Genomic DNA, 22,480 nt, shown 5'->3' with positions numbered 1-22,480 from the left:
TATTATACTCTGCAATTTTCTGACCATAGTTCACTTATGGTTTCCTGTATTTTAATGGGAGAATATGAGGTGACAGGAAATTATTTAATTCACAATTCTTGTTAAGGCTCATAAAAAACTTGTTAGGTTCATGAAATAGTTCAGATTATGCATTTTTGGAGGTTGGGGATAGGGCAGGGGATTTTCCATAAAGATATTATCACTGTCTTTATGGAATGGATATGTTCAACAAAATTGGTGACAAATAAGATTTTTGTAAAGTGAATTCTATTTCCTCCATTTACTTTACTTGTTAAATAAAAGAAGGCTCCTATTGAGAGAAGAAGCAAGGTATGGGGCAGAGAAACTGAGATTCAACATCCCCTTCTAATAACCTCCTAATCTTGATTCCAAGGAGATCCACTTGGCCCCTTGATATAATGAAAAAGGCAGTAGATTTTGAATTAAAAGACTTGGATTTGCAGTGTGTGAACTTGAAAAATATTTTAAACTTTTTTAAACCCTATTTTCCTCATCTGTAAAATGAGGTTGAAGCATGGTATAAGTATTATAATATACTTAAAAGAGGGCTAGCTTTGGAGGTAGAGGGCCTGGGTACAAACTAATTCATCTGCTCCTTGCTATTTCTGTGACTTTAGGTCACAGTATGAAAAAAATCAAAAAAGAAGCTAATTTCTTGGGCCACTTGGTCTTGACAACCACTTAACATCACTTAACATTCCCAAGATTCAATTTTCTCATCTATAAAATGGAGAGTTGATTAGATGATCTTTAATTTTCCTTTCAACATAATTCCTAAATAGATTGAATTAGAAATATTTGGTGAGGAAGGTATTGATAGTGACAAGAATAGTGCCTTGGGGAAGCTGGGTAGCACAGTTTGAGTGTCAATCCTGGAGTCAAGAGGACCTGAATTCAAATTGAGCATCAGATACTTATGAGCTGTGTAACTCTAGGCAAGTCACTTAATGCTGTTTGCCTCAGTTTCCTCATCATATAAAATGAGCTGAAGAAGAGAAATGGCAAACTGCTTCAGTATCTTTGCCAAGAAAACCCCAAATGAGGTCATGGAGAATCAGACATGACTGAAACAACTTAACACAACCACCACAATAAATTGTGGAAGCTATGGGCAATAATAGCATAGGGAAGACTTTTTTTCAGCCACTCATAGCTTTGATTTTTATTTTGGACTCTCTTCTATAACTGACTTTTCTTTGCATTTCTTTTTCTTTTCCAAATTCTAAATTTAGTGAGTCTGGAGAGAGTGAACTAGAGTGGGAAAAGGATAGTGAAAGTATTACTAAGAGGGTAATGAAAACTGGGTTTTTTTCTGGGGGGGGAGGTCAATTTTACAAGTTTGTAAATGTTCACCCCCAGTCACTAGCTGCTAGGCAGATCCGATTTTCTTTCATGTTTATCTGACCCTGCTCCTTACCATCCTGGCAGGACAAGAAAGATAACTCAGGATGTGAGAGACATGAGCACAGAGAAAGGAGCACAAGAATCTATCAGGATGACAGCATTTTCTGGGCCATTTAACCTCTTAGCTCCAGATGGTATCCTGATCCTTCATTTGACCCTGTCATCCCCTCAAACTGTCATCAGACATTTTTCTTCCCTCGCTCATAAAACTCCCAGGACAAAAGTCTACAATCCTTGCCTCCCCATTTTTATCTTACACACACTTCTCTACCTAATACATTCTGACTTCTGAGTCCAATACCCTACTGAAGCTACTTTCTCCAAGGTCATCAATTATCTCTTAATTGTTAACTCTGATGGCTTTATTTTAGTCTTCATTCTTCTTGACTTCTTTATACTCTTTGAAACTGAGCTCCTCCTTTTCCTAGGTATGCTTTCCTTGGGATTTCATTGTTAAGTTGTTTTCATTTGTGTATGATTCTTAGTGACCTCCTTTTGGTGTTTTCTTGGTAAAGGTACTTAGTGTAGATTAAAAATAAATAAACTTACTATAATAAGAATATTGTAAGGAAAAAAATAGATACCGGAGTGGTTTGCCATTTCCTTAACCAGTTCATTTCACAAATGAGGTAATTGAAGCAAACAGGATTAAGTTACTTAGGGTAAAACAAGTCTTGACTTGAGACCTGGTGTTCTATCTGTAATAGGTATAGACATATGTATATTTAAAAAACACACATGTTATACATTCATGGTTGTTTGCAGTTGTTCCTCTCATTAGAATATAAGCTCGTTGAAAGCAGGAACAGTATCTTCAGGAAACTTGGTAGCTAAATGCTAATTGACTGACTGAGAGACTCTCCTTTCTGGATTTTAGTGATGCTTTTCCCTTCTGATTTTCCTCTCAGCTATTAACTGTTGTTTCCTGATTTCCTCCTCTGGATTATCATTTATGTCCTATTTCTTTATCTTTACTTCTACTATTTAAAATTCTGAATTTCACTTATAAGTCATTTCAAGTGCCATTAAGGTCTTTCCTGATCTCCTCCTAAATATCTAGCTCCACTGTTTTGCTTTAATAAAAAAAAATACTTCATATTTACTTATCTGTGAAGTAGCTAGATATCACATGGGAAAAGCATTGAGGTTGGTGTCAGGAAGTCCTGAGTTCAAATATGCTGTGTGACTCTTGGTAAGTTGTTCTCTAACTCTTAAAATGGAGATAATTGTAGCAACTACTTCCCAGTCTTGATAGGATCAATGAAATATTGGATATAAAGTTTTTTGTATAACTTAAAGAGTTATAAAACTTTAGCTATTATTAATTATTATATGCAGTTTCTTTTAATAGACTATAAGGTTCTACAAAGCAGAACTGTTTTTATATCTTAAGTACAGTACTCCAGTACGGTAGCAGGTACTTAATAAATGCATGTTTAATTGAATGTAGTTAGGATAGGGGTTCTTTAACTTTTTTATTTGGTGACCCCTTTGGAAGTTTGGTCAATCCTATGGGCCTCTGCTAAGAATGGTTTTTTTTTTTTTTTTGGTCATAAGATAGCTAAATACATAGAAGTAGAGTTATCAAAATGTTTTTGATTTTTTAAAAATAATACTTTTTAAGGAGAGGAAACTAGGTGGTATAGTTGATAGAGAGCTGAACTTGAGTCAGGAAGATCTGAATTCAAATCCAGTCTCACACATTTACTTGCTGTGTGGCCATGAGAAATTCACTATAACCTCTGTCTCTTTGTTTCCTTATCTATAAGATGGGAATCATAGCAGTATCTTTTCCCCAGAATTGTTGTAAGAATAAAATGAGGTAATATTTTAAAGTGCTTTACAAATCTTGAAGTACTGTAAAATATCTGATATCTATCTATATAAAGTATATTTCTCTTTGTTAGTCTCCCTTCCTCTTTCCTTCCCTCCCTCTCTCTTTTTCTTTCTGTATGAAGTATATATTTGGACCCCAACTTAAAATTTCTGTTAAAACTATTATGGCTTTATTCTCCTCACAAGAGCATTATTTTGTGTTCTTCTGTTTAGGCATAGTGTGTGTGTGTGTGTGTGTGTGTGTGTGTGTGTGTGTGTGTGTATGTATACTTGCATATGCATACATACACATCTGTAATAATCTCTCTCTCTTTTTTTTTTTTTTTTTACAACCAGGCTCTTTCAGGGGAAATGGAATAGTCTAGCACTACCTATAATGTGTTACTAATTTAAATTTTTTTATCATACTTTTAACTTTCAAAGCATTTTCATTTCTATCATTTTGTTTGATTCTAATGTAAGGCTTTGCATCTATTATTCTCTGTTAATTCTTTTCCCAATTTTTTTCTATTTTTATCCCCTCATTTTTTCTAGTATTGCCATTAAAAACCTTTTTTTTTAACCTTTTGTTTTAAAACTTGCTTCATTTGTTCTAAAAATTCTCGTTTGAATTGTACCTAAGCTGTGTTTTTCTTGGTTATTTTGCTTGTGGATGTTTGAAGTCATTCTCTTCTTCAGGGTTTGTGTTTTGAATGTGTCTCTCATCATGATAGATCTTATCATAGTAGTGGGATTCTTTTTTTGGTGTGTGCTTATTCTTCCAACTTATTTCTGTATCTTGGACTCCTTTTTAGGACTTCTGGAGAGAAGGTCTGTGTTGAATTTTTATCCTCTTGAGTCCTTCTGTTAGTTTCTTCAGAGTATTGAGTTTTGTATTATTCCAGAATCTCAGATTCAATTCAGACTGGGGACCTGAAAGTTTTCAGTGCTCCTAATATTGTCTGATCCACTTTGGGCAAAGTCTGATTAGCGTCCTTATGGTATAAAAAATAAAATAATAATGATAACAATAATAACTAGGATTTATATATTTGCAACAGAACTGTCAGCTGGCCCTCTTCCTGTATCCTGCTCAAAGTTTCTAGCATGAGCATTTCATCTTTTCTTGCCTTTGGGTATCTGACCTCTTTTTGTCCCTGGAGCCAGACCCCATCCACAATGTTTATGGATCTCCCTAAGCTGACCTGGCTGGAAGAATGAGTTACTGTTATTTTCCTTGGATTTCCCAATAAGGACTCAGTCTGGCGCATTTTCCAGATCTTTGTAGAGGAACTTGAGGGAGACATTCTTTTGCCATTCTCTCCTCTTGGATCCATCCTCTCATCTGATGCTTATTACCATATAAGATTGGGTGATGAGAATTATATTCATCTCTCTAAATCCAGAAAGATTAAGATGAGAAAACAAGACCTAAAGAGTTGAAGTGACTTGTACAGGTTCATTTTTAGCTGGTTAGTAATGGATCCTGCATTGGAACTTAGCTCTTTTGGCTTTTAGCTCCAGAAGGCTGGTGGATCAGTGACTTGCCATGTGACTACAGAATTGGAAATCTCTTCAGGAGGAACAGGGATTAAGGGAAAAATAGGCCACCTATGAAGCTATGAAGAGTGGCATTGCTATTAGGGTTCATTCCTGCTGAAGTTATCCTCCTTGAACCAAGAATATTGTTTGCCAGGATAATCAGATTTTCTCCAGCTGCTTCTAATGAACAGGATGATAAAATACCAAATGTCTCCCACCAGTCTTCCAGGATAAACTTGGATAGATGCTGTTGTCACTACTTCTGCTCTTGGAAATGCTGAAATAAGGGCTGTTCTTTTTATAATTGGCTATAATCACTGAGACTGAGGAGGTCTGTGCCATCAGTTCTTCATAGGCTTCCATTGGAAAAAAATTTAAAATATATCTTGAAAACTAATCTATGTTATTTCCTGTGCTCCCTGCTTGAAGTAATTAACCATCAAATTATTCTCTAAATCACAATGAAGCCGATTTTCTTAGAAGTTTCTCACAATCAAATGAAACATTTCCCTCAACACTCCATTTGACATTTTCTAACAGTGGTACCAATAATTATATCCCAAACTGAGGCTGTTGCCTTTCTTTTTCTGTAGATTTCTTTACTTTGATCTTTTAATAACAATAACATCCTTTAAAAAAGGTACTCTCCCTTTGTTATTTGGGACCAAAATATCATCTTCAAGTGTAATTGAAATAAAGGAGTTGTGAAAAGAATATCAGCCATATTAAACAGGAAGTTTGTTCTGAGACCAATGATCACTTTTCTTCCCATCTCATGTTTGAGGTAGTAGAGTGGAATAATCATAATACAATAATATTTATAGTCAGAAGGGGCTTTAAGGACCATACAATTCTCTGTTCCTTTCATTTTTTTTCAGATGAGGAAAAGTCCTAAATCACACAGTTATTAATAGTAGAATACAGTATTCAAACCCAGGTTTTCTGACATGAAACCCATTGTTCTTTCTACTATACCACAGGATCACAACAAGACAGGGAGTTGAGGATATAATATCTTTTGCTTAGAAGAATTGGTTCTCTGAAATCTTATAGTGGGCCATTAATATTGTAACTCTCTTGAGTAAAGTCACAGTGTCTCCAGAAGACCCATGTTAAAATATACACATTACCTGTGATAGAAGAAATAAATTACCCTTTGACATCCATTAATGCATTAATGCTGATTGATTAACAAATAAATTAGCACCTGGTAAGTCTATTTCCATCAAGTAAGGTTTTAAAAACCAAGTTTCCAATGAATGGTAGCTGTGGGCTACTGAAGTCGTGTTAAAGGAATGCGGGTTGGAGATAGGGCTATATAATTCTAACATCTAAGCCAAAATATAAATTGAATAAACTTAGAGTTTGCCTGGGCCAAGGATAACATCAGATTTTTTTTTTCTGGGGCTTTCAAACATTACCCCAAAGTTGATAGGGATAGAACTTGGGGAAAGTTCTATCCCTATCAATCAAAAGATGTCTCAGGAAGGTCTTTTACCAGGCTCTCTTAATTCTCCATGAATTAACCCTGAACCCTGGTCAAAATTAAAGTACCAGGAATATCTAGATCATGCAAGAAAGGAAAAATGAATATACACATTTCTCCCATAATTAGTGGTTGAAACACAGAGAGATAAGCTTATATTAGGGAAGTAGGAAATCCTCTTATAGAAGGGGATCCTTACACAGAATGTATGTTGAAATTCCCAAGCTCCAGAGGCACATCTGAATAGTTCTCTGAAGTAGCTGAAAGTGTTACAAGATTGTAATAGTGGCTAACTTATTATACCAGTGGTAATATCCAATTTTTCCTTCCTGTTATAAATAGCTAGCATTTATATAGCACTTTGAAGTTCACAAAACACTTCATAGTTTTATATTATCTCATTTGAGCTTCATAAGAATCCTGTGAGGTAGATGCTATTATTATCCCCATTAAACAGAAGTTTACAGAGGTCAGGTGACTTCCCCAGAATCATACAGCTTATAAGCTCCTGAGGCAGGATTTGATTAAATCTTCCTGATTCTAGATCTAACACTCCATCCTTTTTGTCAATTAGATGCCTATCCTATATGCTACCACTATACCATATGTCCCTGATGACGGTATTTCCTCTATGATCTGTTGTTGCTGTCCAGCTTTCCCTTTTCTTCCTGCCTCTGGCCATGATTCTGATAGAGTTAGTGAGAATTAGTGGAAGGGTTATTCAAAGGAAAATTGTAAAAGCAGAAGGTCAGGAGGTGCAATATCCTTAGAGGCCCTTTGGAATCAGTGAAAAGGCATAGATGATTGGTAATTGGGGACATTCTGAAAAGTTAATAAAAGAGCAAAGAAAACAAATATGTATTCATCTTCATATCCTTGCTCCCTTGACTTCCTTGAAGTCTACCCCAAAATCCCACCTTCTTCAAGAAGCCTTCTCCAGACCTCTTATATCTTAGTATCTTCCCTCTTAGGAAACTGCTGAGTGATAAAGTGGATAGAACGCTGATCTTGGAGTCAGACTTAAGTTCAAACCCAGCTTCAACTATTTACAAGCTGTGTGACCTTGGGTAAGACATATAACTTCTGTTTACTTCAGTTTCCTCATTTGTAAAATAGGGATAATGAGAATACCTACTTCCCATATTTGTTGTGAATATCAAATGAAATTTTTTTTTGTAAATTGGGTAGCAGAATAAAAAATGGCAAAAAGGAAAAAAAAATAAGCAAGATCTATATGATCTGATGCAAACTGAAATGAGAAGAACCAGGAAATTTTTGGATACATTAACAACAATATTGTGATGATGACCAATTGTGAAAGACCTAGCTACTCTAATAAATACAATTATCCAAGACAATTTCAAAAGTTTTATGATGAAAAAATTCTATATACTTCCAGAGATATAACTGATGAACTCTGAATGCATATTAAAATATAATTTTCTTTCTTTCTTTAAAAAATATTACCACTATGAAAAATTCTTCACATAATTTCACTTGTAAAAAGGATATAATTTTTTGCCTTCTCAGTTGAATAGGAGAGGGAATAAGAGAATTTGAAACTCAAAATTTAGGAAGAGAAAAATAAATAATAGACATAAAAAATAAAGTGGCTAGCACAGTACCTGACAAATAGTTGACACTACCTAAAAATGCTTATGATGATAATGTGCCTACTCTGTGCCCCCTAGTATTGGGGTAAGCATGGGGTTTAAATAGAATAGTTAGGTGGTATAGTATTTGAATAGAGTGCTGGACTTTGTGTCAGAAAGACAAACTTATGTATAGGTTGTTTTCTCCTTGCTTTTTCTCTTTTTAAAGCCCTTTTAATTAGATTTGCAAGATAACAGGTAAATCCTTTCTTTTTAAAGATAATATTTTATTTTTCCCTGTTATATGGTAAATAATTTCTGTATATATTTTAATATTATTTTCCCCAGTAACATGTAAAACAATTTTTACATTTGTTTTTAAAACTTTGAGTTTCAGATTCTCTCCCTTCCCTCCCCACCATTGAGAAGACACATGTCAAATTATGCAAAACATTTCCATGAAAATCATGTTGCAAAAGAAAACATAGATTTCCCTCCTCCCAAGAAAAGCCCTCAAGAAAAATAAAGTTAATAAAAGTATGCTTCAATCTGTATTCAGACATAATCAGTTCTTTCTGTATATAGATAACATTTTTCATCATAAATCCTTCCAAGTTGTCTTGGATCATTATACTGATGAGAATAGCAGTCACTGACAGTTGCACATCCTACATCATTGCTATTACTTTGTACATAGTATATATCAGTTTGCTTGGGTTCAAGGGAGACTTGCAAAGTTTTTCTAAGAGCATCCTGTTCATCAGTTTGCTTGGGTTCAAGGAGACTTGCAAAGTTTTTCTAAGAGCATCCTGTTCATCATTTCTTATAAAACAGTAATATTCTATCAAGATCCCATACTGCAATTCATTCAGTCATTTTCCAATTAATGGGCATCCCCTTAAGGTAAAACAATTTTTAAAACTTTTTTTTTTAAGTTTTAGGTTGTAAATTCTGTTTTTCTTTCTTTCCCTCACCTACCCCCTCTGTTAGACAGCAAGCTATTTGATATAGGTTATACCTGTGCAATCATGTAAAACATTTCTGCATTAGTCATTTTGTACAAAAAGAATTGAACAAAAACAAAAGAATGAAATAAAGTGAGAAAGAAAGAAAGAAAGAAAAAAGTGAAAAACAGTATGCTTCCACCTGCATTCAGACAATATTCCTTCTTCTTTTGGAGATGGATAGCATGTTTCATTATAAATCATTTGGAATTATTTGGATCATTGTATAGCAGAGAAAAGCTACGTCATTCCAATTCTTCATCTTACAGTATTGCAATTATTATATACAATATTCTCCTAGTTCTACTTACTACACTTTGCATTAATTCATGTAAGTTTTTCCAGATTTTTCTGAAATCATCCTGTTTCTCATTTCTTATAACACATTAATATTCCATAATAATTTTAGCCCGCTCCTTGTTCTCCCATTCCTTAATTGATAGTCATCTCCTCAATTTCCAATTCTTGCTGCTATAAATATTTTTGTAGAAATAGGTCCTTTTCCCTTAAAAAAATCTCATTGGATTATAGACTTAGAGGGTTATTGCTGGATCAGAGAGTATGCACACTCTTATAGCCCTTTGGGCATAGTTCCAAACTGCTTTCTAGAATAGTTGGATCAGTTCACAACTTCATCAACCATGTATTAGTGTTTCACTTTTCTCAGACCCCCTCCAACATTTATCATTTTTTGTTAATAAATCTGATAGATATGAGGTGATGCCTCAGAATTGTTTTATTTTGCATTTCTCTAATCAACAGTGATTCAGAATATTTTTTTTCATATGACTATGGGTAACTTTGATTTCTTTGTTTAAAAATGGGGCAAAACTTGATCATTTAACCCCATTCCTGATTTTATATTTTAAATCATAATCCAGAAATCCAGATCCCTTTTCAGATTTCATCTTCTTAACCACTTGTTCATTTTCCACATTTGCCTTTCTTTTTTTTGAAACTTTTGGCCTTAATTGGTAGCAGTGATGGAAAAAAAAACCACTGTGTTCTCCAGACCTTTAATTCCTTCTCATATTGCACAATCCCTAAGAATTCTTTCCAGATTCTTTGTGACCATATGAATAATCCAAAGCAGGTAGCTTTTAACAAGTAGTCAACAAATATTGAAAAGTTTTCTCTTACAGCTAGGTTCTTTGGGAGAACAATAGATTTCTCTCTTATTAATAAAATTAATAAATAATTAATTAATTCACATCAATCTACAGATGCTCCAATACCCTTCAGCAGGGAGATACCCATCACAACTACTTACATCTTCTTCTGGCCCTTACTAAATGATGTCTCACATGGTAGAGTCACAGATTTAGTCTTCAGTGCACAAGCATCAACTTTTTCAGAGTGTCCTGGTTCTTATCCCCTCTGCTCCTTTCCTTTGGGAGAAAGGCATCAGTACACTGATAAATATTTAACAATAGGCTCTCGGAAAAAAAAAGTACAATATATTTTTAAGTCTAATCTACAATATTAACATTGCCCCTGTCACTTTCTTAACTCTAGATAATTAATCAAATAATTTAAGCAGTGATTCATAACATTTGTTGATTTCTGAGGTATAAATACTCCTGAAGAAAACAACATTGTTCTCTGGACTTGGTTCTGGCTCCAAAGAGTCCTATCATATCACTAACCTAGCTTCAAGTGTTTGGTGGACCTTTTATGTAAATATAATCTTTTCTCAATTATCCATATGAACGAGGGAAGGTGATATAGACATAATTGATGGCAGCAGATAATTAAATATCCTCTTACCTCATTTCACTTGTGAACATTGGTGTGCATTTGCAAATTAATGACCAAGGAAAGGTGCAGCTGCCAGCTATGGAATGGAGCAGAGTGAGCCAGCTTATTTGAGAGCAAAGTCTTATCAGTATTGTGCATAGAACAACTGAGCCCCTAGATAAAAATAAATAGGTCAGTATCATAGTAAACAGGTTCATTCATTCATTCTTTATTTATTTTTATTCACACTTCTTCTTTGCTATTGCTGTTTTCAGCCCCGATAAATCAAGAATTCCTAAATCAAGTCCAGCCCAGTTCAGCTGTTCTGAATTCAGCAGGAGCTACCCACTACATTTGGGCAAACACCCTGGACCATGGTGAACCCCACATTAGCATTTTAATTGCTGGCTGATAGCTTTGCTGTTAGAGGACTCAGCCCACAATGGTACAGTATGCAAGTTTCAATTAGTTTTTACCCTGTGATTTACTGGGCCTATAAAGTACGCCTCTCTGTAGCACTTAGAAAGTAATACACTTGACACATTAGAAGTAATATACTCTGCATTACAAAACAGCAATGTCTCTTGCCTGGAAGACACTGGCATTGCCTTTAGCTTAAAATGGGCTCTTAGAAAACCCAAACCAAAGTGCCAGAGTAATTGAACTTTGGGTGGGGTTTCATTAAAAATTAAAGCAGGTTCAGCCACCTTAAAACTTCTACAAATTTCCTTCCTAAGGAAAACATGGATTCATCAAAGCTCAGGGTTTTAAAATGATGACTACTGTCTTTATTAGGGACTATTGATCAAAATATTATTTATTGAGCCCAGCAAAGTGATATATTGTGCTTCATTTTACTTTTTGTTTTTTGTTTTTAAGCCCAATGGCAGTTGGTGATTTGCAACTTTTTGATGTGTGAAGGGTTTTTAAAAATTAGTTAGTTTTTAATAGAATGGATTTCCCCATTTTACTCAGGCTGGAAGTGTAGGAGCTATACATGTACCCAATCCCACTTTGAACAGTATGGAAAATTTTACTTCTCTGTAAGTAACTAGGTAGATTTCCACTTCTGGGAGCTTACCATCTTAATACTAAGATACACAATCTTACTACTAAACTTAGGTCAAACATTTGATTGATTTAGTCTAATTTAGCCTAGAATTCGTAATCTAAAGAGCCTCCACTAGATTATAGATGTGTACCACCAGTTTGAAATGCAAAGTTAGACAACCAAGGCAGGTAAAATCTCCTGATTTTTTTTTGAGGGGGTCATTATGGGTATAACAGATATGGTCTACACCTGGCAATCGTCCTTTTTAGTTCCTATCATTTAGACCACTTCCCTACATTAAATGTCTTAGTTGGTACATTTAAAGAGGAAAATGAATGAGTTTTCATTTATTTGTCACTTTGTTATTTCTAAAACCCTTCTTTATATACATGATCTCATTTGACACAGATTGAATCTGTTGTATTTTAAAACAGATCAGCTAGGTTGGATAGAATGTTAGATTTGGAGTCAATGAAACTCAACTTTTCCTCAACTTAGTTGTTTGATCCTGAGCAAATCACCTTTTTTAAGCTCAATTCTTTTTTCTCTAAAGTGGAACTAACAATAGTATGTACCTCAAAGGACTGTTTTAAGGAACAAGTGAAATGACACTTATTAATGAATGAATGAAATAACACATTATAAAGAGCTATAAAATTTTAAACAACTTATAAATGGTAACTGTTATTATTATAATTATTATTGTTTTTTCTGTTAGAAGGAAGTTGTCCAATATGGTAATTATTATTGTTTTTGCTTTTAGAAGGAAGTTGTCCAATATGGTAAATATGTTAACAAAGATGCTTCAGATCATTTCAGGGATCTCAAAATTATCTATTAGAACTGTAAGTGAGAGTCCTTTTCTAGTGTTTTCCCAGAAGAGATAATCTTTTAAATCCTATTATTTCAAGGTCTTGGTAATAATGCCCTTTGGTAAACTAAACAACAAATAATAATATATAGTAAATAATAGCTATGTTCTTGAACATAAGGTATATTTATTAAATGCACAGGATTGAAATATATGTGGAATATCAGAGGGAGATAATAATAGGTCAAAACCCCAAATGCTGAATTACCAAATTCTTCATGTATGAATTTTATTTATTTATTTATTTATTCCCTCTGCTTATATGGAAATCATAAAAATTCATCCATATGTCAAGTGTATGAAAAAGGGTAGAACTGTAGAAGAAGGCCTGGAAATACTAGAAATCATGAGGTCAAAGGCAATGTTTGGAACTGAAAAGCTCTTAGTTCATATGATCTGTGTCCTCAAAAGAAAGCCAAACATTGTTGGCTAATCACAGTGTGACATCTCTGAGCGAGAAAGAAAATGCAGGATCACCCTAGTAATAAATAAATAAAAATTCTCTCTCTTGACTGCTGTAGGCAAAGTCATATACACTGAAAATCTTCTCTTTTCAAGTTTCTAGTGTATGTTGCATGTACTAGCTTGAAAGGTCAATTTTATCCATTATTTTATGATATAGAAGAATGGATCTTGTACTATTTACCTGCTCCTTCTTCAGTACCTCTTAAACCCTTACACCTAATCCCTGTTGTTATCACCTTGCAACCTTGAAAACATCTGCTTTTTTTCTCTGACCCTGTTTGATGCAGTTCCTCTCCACTTTAAGCTTGGATTAATGCAACAATCTGTTGTTGACTCTGCTTGCCTTGAGTTTCTTCCTACTCCAACGCTCCATTCTGCCACCAAAGTGATTTTCCTAAAGCACAGGTCTAACCATGTCAAGCCTCTACTCAACATATTCCAGTGGTTTCCTATCCCCTCTAGATCAAATACTGCTTAGCATTTAAAGCCTTTCATAATCTAGCCCCTTCCTAACTTCCAGTCTCCTTACACCTTCTTTTCCGCCACCCCTTGGATGCATATAAGACTTCCCCTGGCAGAATGGGTGGATGAGAACAATTTGGTTCAATGGCCATGAAGGTGGCTGAAGGAGGTGCTGTGGAGAACTTGCAGCTTGGCCAGCCATTGAAGACCCCACAATCATCTAATGTGTCTTGGGCCAGAATGTGTCTTGGTTATTTTGACTTTTGTCCTTCCAGTCAACTTCAATGACCTTAGAATAGAAAATGAGGCTGATGACTGCACAACTGTGCCTTGCTTAAGTCCAAATCATATGTAAGTCTTCACCTGTGATGTCATTGATTCTTTTTGAAAATAAAGGATGAACAATAACAATAATTCCCTGCATACCTTCTGATCCAGTGACATAGTCCTGCTGGCTGTTCCATGAACAAGATCCTCTACCCATCTGCTTCTGGCATTTCCCCTGGATGTCTCTTTTGTCTAGAATGTTTACTGGCTTTCTTGATTTCCTATGAGTGCCAACTACAATCCCCTCTTCTACAGGTAATCTTTCCCAATTCCTCTTTATTCTAGTTCCTTCATTTTGTTAATTATTTCTTATTTATCCTTTTCTTAGCTTGTTTGTACATATTTTGCTTGTTGTCTCCCTCTCTTAGATTTTTAGCTCCTTTAGCTCCTTTAGCAAGCTTTAGTTTCTTAGGGATGGTCTTTAGGCTCTTTTTGTGTCTTTAGTGTCTACCACAGTGCCTGGCACATAATAGGTACTTAAATGTTTATTGATTGATATATTTGTCTCTTCATTCTTTAGGAGATAAAAAGATACCTAAAACATGGCCCCTGTCCTCATGAAACACGGGCAAAAATAATTATACACAAGGGAGAATATTATAATTTCCATATGAAAGTTATAGACAATAAATGACATAGGGTTTTAAGGAAAAGAAACTACTTTTCCTTTAGGATATTCAGAGAACCTTAATGATTAAAGTGAGACTTGAATTGAACTAGAGAATCTAGGAAGCATTTCATAGTCACAGTTGATGGCAGATTATTTACTTTGGAAATAGGAAGATACAAGGACAATTTGGGGGACTAATGGATTACTTTGAGCAAGGAGTTTGCCCCAAAGAGTAACAAGATAGAAAGGTAGAGTGGAGCTAGGAAGGACCTTGGCAGCTTGACCAAATCTTGACATTTTGCTGTTTAAATCATGAGCAGGTGCTGCTCATTTTTTTTTTTTTTGAGCAGTTTGTTTTAGTGGAAAGGGCTTTGATCTTATAGTCAGAAAGCTTGGGTTCAAATCCTGCTTCCAATATTTACTTTATGTGCATTTATAGACAAAATTATTTACCTTATCTGGTTCTTATTTTGCCCATCTTTGAGATAGGGTTAATTCTTGAACTGCCTCCTATCTTTCATGTAGCAGTGATGAAAATGGTTTGTAAACCTTATGTTGCAATAGAAATGTAAATAGTTTTTGCCACTAAGCTGGTATTAATGATGTTATGTATATGGAAGTACATGGGTAGGCTGGAGTTGGAGAGGTAGTTACTCAGCAAGTCAGTAATGCAGCTAATTGACTTCAGTCACTTCATGTCCTTCATTCCTTTTTCTGTGGTTAGATTTAGATACTACTTTCCCTTAACTCTATCTGCCCATTCATTGCAATGCTCTAAATAACTTGAAGGAAAAAATCACCAATGTGAATACTCAGGGAGATTCTAGATTCCACATTTTATATAGGTGGACTTGCCACCAATTTAGCAGGGTCCTGAACAAGGTCACAAGATGATAGCATTGCTTTTCTGGATTGAACCACTGAAGCACACTATATAATCATAGCTAGCAAAAGAAATCTGTTTTTATAGACTGTTAGATTTCTAAATAGAATGCATCTCTCCCCACCTTCCCAAATTTATTTCAGGCCACTTTTATTCTGAATTGAATAGTGACTTACTAGAATTCTTGGGGTCTGTCTATTGAGGCTTTGTATTTGGGCTGCTGATGGAATTCATTACTGTGCAGTAAAACTCTGTAGTCTTGTCTAGATTTTCTAAATAGGGGGTATGATCTTTGTATACCAACAATTAGTCACATAGATAAGGAGGACCACCTTTATTATAGTCTATACATGCAATGAATAGTTAAACTGTATTTGATTTTTTTCTTTTTGATTAATACCAAGGTGGAACCTGAATTTACTGTTCAGAATACATAAAAGTAATAGCTTGCATTTATATAAAGTATACAAAATACAAGAAAAGAAATTTCTTTGGTTTAATTTATAAACGTTGGCGGGACTCATATCTAACTAATAATAACAGATTGTGTATTTTGATTAATTTATGTTGAAATATAAGAGCATATTCTTCAGTTACATTAGAACTCAGGATGAGAATTAATAAGGTAATGAATCAAATAGCAGATGGAAGGGGTAGAAACTTGGTATTCTTGTTGACTGGTAAAGTGCATTATACAATCCTTCCAACTAAGCATTTATATAGTGCCTACCGGGTGCCAGGTACCACCCTAAGCACTTGTAACAAATATTATCTCTTGTAATTTTTCATACTGATTGTGAGAGCTAGGTACTGTTATTATCCTTATTTTACAATTGAGGCAACTGAGGTAAAGAGATGTTAAATGACTTATATCCCTGTTTTCGACAATAGCAGTCCTTGTATTATTGTTATCCTTGCCTTTGAGTCTTTGACATAAAACATAAGATAAAATATCTATGTGCATATACAGCAGAATTTCCTGGCATTTAAAACTCTATTTATAAAAATATCTTTGGGGTTCTCTCTACTTGCCTCCTTCCTGCTTTCCCCTCTTCCTAAACATTTTGCATTCTAGAAAGCTGCCACCCTTGTCTAATTTTATTTCTAGCTCTGGATCATATCTTGGTTTGTATCATAACTTGGTTGTTCTGTGACTGTTAAGGTTCCAAGAATCCCTCTGGAATCAATTCAGAGTACAAACTCCAATTCAGAGTCAGAAGTAAGAAATAAATATCCCAACTCTCCTGGGTGGGGAGAGGTGAAGCCAGTGATGAAACACACCCATTTCCTTTCTGGGGGACAAACCAATTCTGCCCTTGAGGGGAAAGGTGCAGAGTTGATTGGAAGGACAGCAATTTTTTAGTTTTCATTCTGGGCAGAGAGGGAGGGAACCTGCTTTTATCCTCAGTGAACAATCCTGGCTCAGCTATAATACTGAATTCTCAAGGCTTCCTCCAGGTACAATTAGGATTTACTCATTAAGCCTCAAACATTGCCTTCAGGTCCTCTATTCCACACTAATTGACCAAAATCACATTTCAGCTAATTTTTCCCCCCCAATAGAACATTTCCTATCCCCCAGAAGCCTCTTGATATCTGAACTGTGAACCCTTTGCTTCACTTTTTCCTGCTCTTAATGAAAATGTGAGTAATATGAGACTACAAAGGTCTTGACCCAAACCTGCTTAAATGGCTCTTTTCTTTTTTAAACTAATAACACCTTTAAATTATAAAGAAACAACAAGTAGGCCACCTGGATAGAGAAAAGGGTACATGTAAGTACTGGGAAAGTTAAGTGGCTCAATAAATAGAATGCCAGGATAAAAGTTAGGAAGACTTGAGTTCAAATTTTCCTTCAGATGCTTACTAGCAATGTGACCTTGGGTAAGACATTCAATCCCGTTTGTTTCAGGGAGAAATGTAAAATGAGCTGGAGAAAGAAATGGCAAGCCCTTTTAGTGTCTTTGTCAAGAAAATGCCATGCTATAGTACGGGGGATCATATAGAATTAAACACATACATTTGGACACAGAGACCAGAGTTAATGACTAAACAACAAATTTCTGACTCCAGATGCAGAACTATCCATTTCATCACCTTCACATTGTGTGTTACACAGTAGGAACTTAATGTTTACTGAATTAAAAACAAAAACAAATTATTTTCTTCAGATACCATTATTTCTGCATTGATTCCTCATGCCTAAGATTTGCTAAAAAAGCAGATTTTGTTTATTGGTCCAATTACATCTCATTCTATGAATATATTTATTAAGTACTTGCATGTATAAGCACTATGTTGGCAGTTAGAGATTCAGTTAGAGGCAGAAACATTGTGTTGGAGCAGAAAATCACCATAGAGATCATCTAGGGCAATTTCTTTATTTTACAGAGTCCAAGGTGCAGAGAATTTAGTTAAGGTCATGTGGGTATTAAGATGCAGAGGCTTTGTTGTTGTACAAATATCTTTGGGACTTCTTCCACTTGCTTCCTTCTGCCTTTCCCTCTTCCCAAACATTTTGCATTCTAGGAAGCTGGTATCCTTGCTTAATTTTAGTTCTATCTCTGGACTGTATCATAACTTGATTGTTCTGTCGACTGTTAAGGTTCCAAGAATCCCTCTGGAATCAATTCTAAGTACACTTAGACTTTTGTTGTTGTACTGTCATTTCCCCTTTATCTGACCTTTGTAACCTCATTTGGAGTTTTCTTGGCAAAGATATTGGAGTGGTTTGCCATTTTCTTCTCCAACTTGTTTGCCAGATGAGGAAACTGAGGCAAATAGGGTTTGCCCAGAGTCACACTTCCTGTGGCCCAGGAATTTCTTTTTTGATCAGACAGGAAGTTTAGCTAGGAGACTGGGTTGAGATGAACCAGAGTTTGTTAACCAGCTGTACCCAGTTGCTTCCACTTCTGGTCAATCAAATTGCTTTATTATTTCATATATTTCTGGCTGAAGTTTTATTTGTATTTTCCTCTTTATGTGACTGCTGCTCTAGTCTATAAAAATGGTGGTAGCTTGTAAGCAAGTAGTCTTACTTGAACTGGCAAGGTATGATGGAGAGAACACAGTACTAATAATTAAGACAATTCTAGCTACCTTATAAATTTAACCTCTTTGAGCCTCAGTTTCTTTGTCAAATATAGCTTAGAATATCCTCCAAACTTACCTTAATGAGTTTCTTTGGGCATCAAAATAATATTTTGGGATTAGAGAATTGGTAGGGACCTTAGAGATTATCTGGTTCTATTCCTGTATTTCAAGATGAAAAACCTGAAATCTTTAGAAAAAGAAGCTACACAAAGTCATGTAGTAAGCTAGTGTTGGAAGTTGGACTTGAATCTAGCTCTTAGAATTATAAATCCCAGATGTAAACTATAAAAAAGTTCAAAATAGAAAAGGTCTTTTGTGACATGCCATTTGGGACAGCCATTATTTAATAAATAAATGAAAATATATATATATATATATATATATAAACTTTCTTGGAGGGTTAAAGAAGGCTGAACCTGGAATTTCAAATTCAAGCTCAAGGAAGGCAGGGCATGATAATTTCAGGAGTTAATCAGAAGAGTATCTCTTCTTTTTTATTCTTTCTTAGCAGTATATGGTTTCTTTTTTGTTTTTGTTTTGAGACAATTGGAGTTAAATGACTTGCTCAGAGTCATATAACTAGAATGTATGATTAATCATTTCAAGATCATAGGATTATTCTTAAGATTATTAATACATTTTGTCTTGACAGCAATATATATCTCAATAATTATCTCCATAATATTTGCCTTTAAAATTTTATATTAAAAAGTAGGATCTTAGAATCATAGATTTCAAACTAGAAAAGATCTTGAGGTCATCAATGCTTTAATTTTTTCAGATGAGTAAACTGTCATACAGGTAGGTTAAATGAATTGCTGAGGTCCCATAGCTAGTAAATATTTTTAAATAGTATTTTATCCCCCCATTAATATCAAAATAATTTTTAGCATTCATTGAACAGATTTCAAGTTCTATTTTTTCCCTCCCCCCTTCCTTCTTCCTAAAATGGTAGACAATTTGATATAGGTTATGCATGTGCTATATCATGTAAAACATATTTCCATATTAGTCTTAGTTGTGAAGGAAGAAACAGGTCAAAAGGGGAAAAAATGAAAAAGAGTAGGGGCAGCTAGGTAGTGCAGTAGATAGAACACCAGCCCTGAAGTCAGGAGGACCTGAGTTCAAATCTGGTCTCAGACACTTAACACTTCCTAGCTGTGTGACCCTGGGCAAGTCACTTAATCCCAATTGCCTCAGCAAAAAATAAAAAAATAAAGTAAGTGAAAAAAAATATGCTTCTGTCTGTAACCTGAGTCCATCAGTTCTTTATCTGGATATGGGTAACATGTTCTTCATTCATTCCTCAATCATTCATAGTTGATCATCATAGTTGCTGATACTATGTATACTTGTTTTCTGGTTCTGCTTATTTCATTTTACATCAGTTCTTACAAATCTTTGCAGTTTTCTCCTGAAATATGCCTATTCATCATTTTTTTTTTTGCATCATAGTATTCCATTACATTCATTACATTCATATAACACAACTTGTTTGGCCATTCTCCAATTGATAGACACCTCCTCAATTTCCAATATTTTGCCACCATGAAAAGGGCCACTAAAACGTTTTTTGCACATATAAGTCCTTTTCCCTTTTATATGATCTCTTTGGAATATATACCTAGTAGTGTATTGCTAGATGAGAGGGTATCTATAATTCAACAACTCTTTGAGCATAGTTCCAATGCTCCACCAGTGTATTAGTGTCACAATTTTCCCACATCTTTTCTAATAGATATAATTTTCCTTTTTTTGTCACATTAGCCAATCTGATATGTGAGATCATACTTCAGAGTTGTTTTAATCTTCATTTCTCTCATCAAAAATGATTTAGAGCACTTCTGTATATACCTATACATAGTTTTGATTTCTTCTTCTGAAAACATGTTCATATCCTTTGACCATTTATCAATTAGGGGATGGCTTATCTTCTTATAAATTTAACTCAGTTCTCTATATTTTTGAGAAATGGTTCCCTTATTAGAGATACTTGCTATAAAGATTTTTTCCTAGCTTTCTCCTTTCCTTCTAATCTTGGTTGCATTGGTTTGTGCAAAAGCCTTTTAATTTAAGTAAGATAATTTATTTTGTATTTCATAATACAAATTGCCTCTTGTTTTGTCATGGACCTATAACTCACTTAGTTTCTCCTTTGAGAATTTGGATGCTATACCACTTGATGCATATTTAAAGTATTGATATTATTTTATTGTCTATAGTACTTTTTTTTTTTTTAGCAAGATATGGTTTCCTTTTGTGTGTCTTTTAATTAGGTTTATTTTACTTTGTTTTGTTTGAGATTAGGACTCTTCTTTCTTTGGATACTGCCCCCATCTTGATTTTTACCTAATATATAGATTATTGCAGTAGCCTGCTTGTAGGTCTGTATGCTTCAAATTTCTCCCTACTTCATTCCATCTTCAATTCAGCCACTAAAATGATTTTTCTTCTAGCCTTTTTTTTTTTTTAACTGAGTCAGCTAGATCATGCAGTGGATAAAATTCTGGACCTGAAGTCAGGAAGCTCTGACTTCAAATACTGTCTCAGACACTTAAAAGCTCTTTGAACTCAGATAGGCTCCTTGATTTTTTCTTAGCCTGTTTCTTTTTAAATAAAATGGGAATAGTAACAGCAGTACCATCCACGGTTTTTGTGAGGATAAAACAAGATAATGTCTGTAATATGCTTGCAAACCTAAAAGCTCTCCATGTCAATGTCATTATTATTATTATTGTACCTTACATAAAATTTCAGCTCCCACTTCTGTGCTTTTGCACTGGGATCCCCCGTGCCTAGAATGTATATAATCCCTGTATACCTCTTTTCTTTAGAATCTCTTGTTTCATTCAAGGCTCAACAGCATCTTTTCATGAAGCCTTTTCTAATCCTTGAAGCCATCAGTTCCTTCCTACCCCAAACAGCCTTCTATTTATATTTGTTATTTTCTGCGTTTACTTCATGTTACATATTGTTTTTCCTGACAGAATGCATATTCCTTGAAGGTAAGAATGGTTTCATTTTCTTGTATCCTTAGCACCTAGGACAGCGCTTGTCACATAGTGTGCATTTATTAAATTCGCATGTACTTCCTTAATAAGCTGCACTTTGATGAGGATTCTAGAGATGTAGATCTTTGAGAAGATTCTGCAATTTTCAGTTGTGAAAGTGACTTAGGGAAGTCATTTAAATTTCTGGGATTCAGTCTCTTGATCTGATAGTAGGGATGAGGCAGCTAAGTGGTATACTGGATAGAGAACAAAGCCTGGAGTAAAGAAGACCTGAATTCAAATCTGGTCTGAGACATTTGTGGGCTTTGTGATCCTGGGCAAGTCACTTAACCCTGTTTACCTCAATTTACTCATTTGTAAAATGAGGTAGAAAAGGAAATTAAAAAACTATTCCTGAATTTCTGCCAAGAAAACCCCAAATGGGTTTATGAAGAGTTGGACACAACTTAAATGACTAAATAATAATAACAACAGAGGAAAAACTGGTTGATCTCTAAGATCATTTCTAGATCTAACATTCTATGGCTTGATGATTCAATAATAATTTCCATGTATTCTCCAGCCTTCTGGTTATGGCAAATAAGCATGTGATAAATGAATCAATCTGAGTTAATTGCCTGGCCTGCCCAAATCCTAGGTAGAGTAAGAGTCTCCCAACAGAATATGATTTCAGAGACTTTTTTTTTTTTACTGATTTTTTTACTCTCTTAGGTGACCAGACATTTCCTCCTATAAAGAGAGATGAAATGAAAATGCTTCTGAAAATGGTTTTGATATTTAAGATCAGAGCCTCTCTAGAGAGGAGAGCACTGAGTTAAGAGGGAGAAAAGCCCTCATAGAAAAATGGGTGGTGTGGGATGAGATTTTTCTCTTTAATTTTTATATGCAGTCTTATTTTCAACATAGACATTAGGGAACTGTCCAGTGCTGGTTGCTACCTTCCATCCCAGCAGAAATGCATAAACAGGATGATATATTTGTGTAGCCCCATGTCATGCATCAAAAATAAATGGGTGGTTTATGGGGCTTTGAAGTCTCTAATCTTCGATTATATGATCTAGACTTTCAGTTGTTTAGTGGAAGTTATTTAAACATGAACCCATTTG

Source organism: Antechinus flavipes, chromosome 5 (assembly GCF_016432865.1).
Source record: "Antechinus flavipes isolate AdamAnt ecotype Samford, QLD, Australia chromosome 5, AdamAnt_v2, whole genome shotgun sequence".
NCBI lineage: Eukaryota > Metazoa > Chordata > Mammalia > Dasyuromorphia > Dasyuridae > Antechinus > Antechinus flavipes.
Note: the sequence above shows the minus strand (reverse complement) of the source record.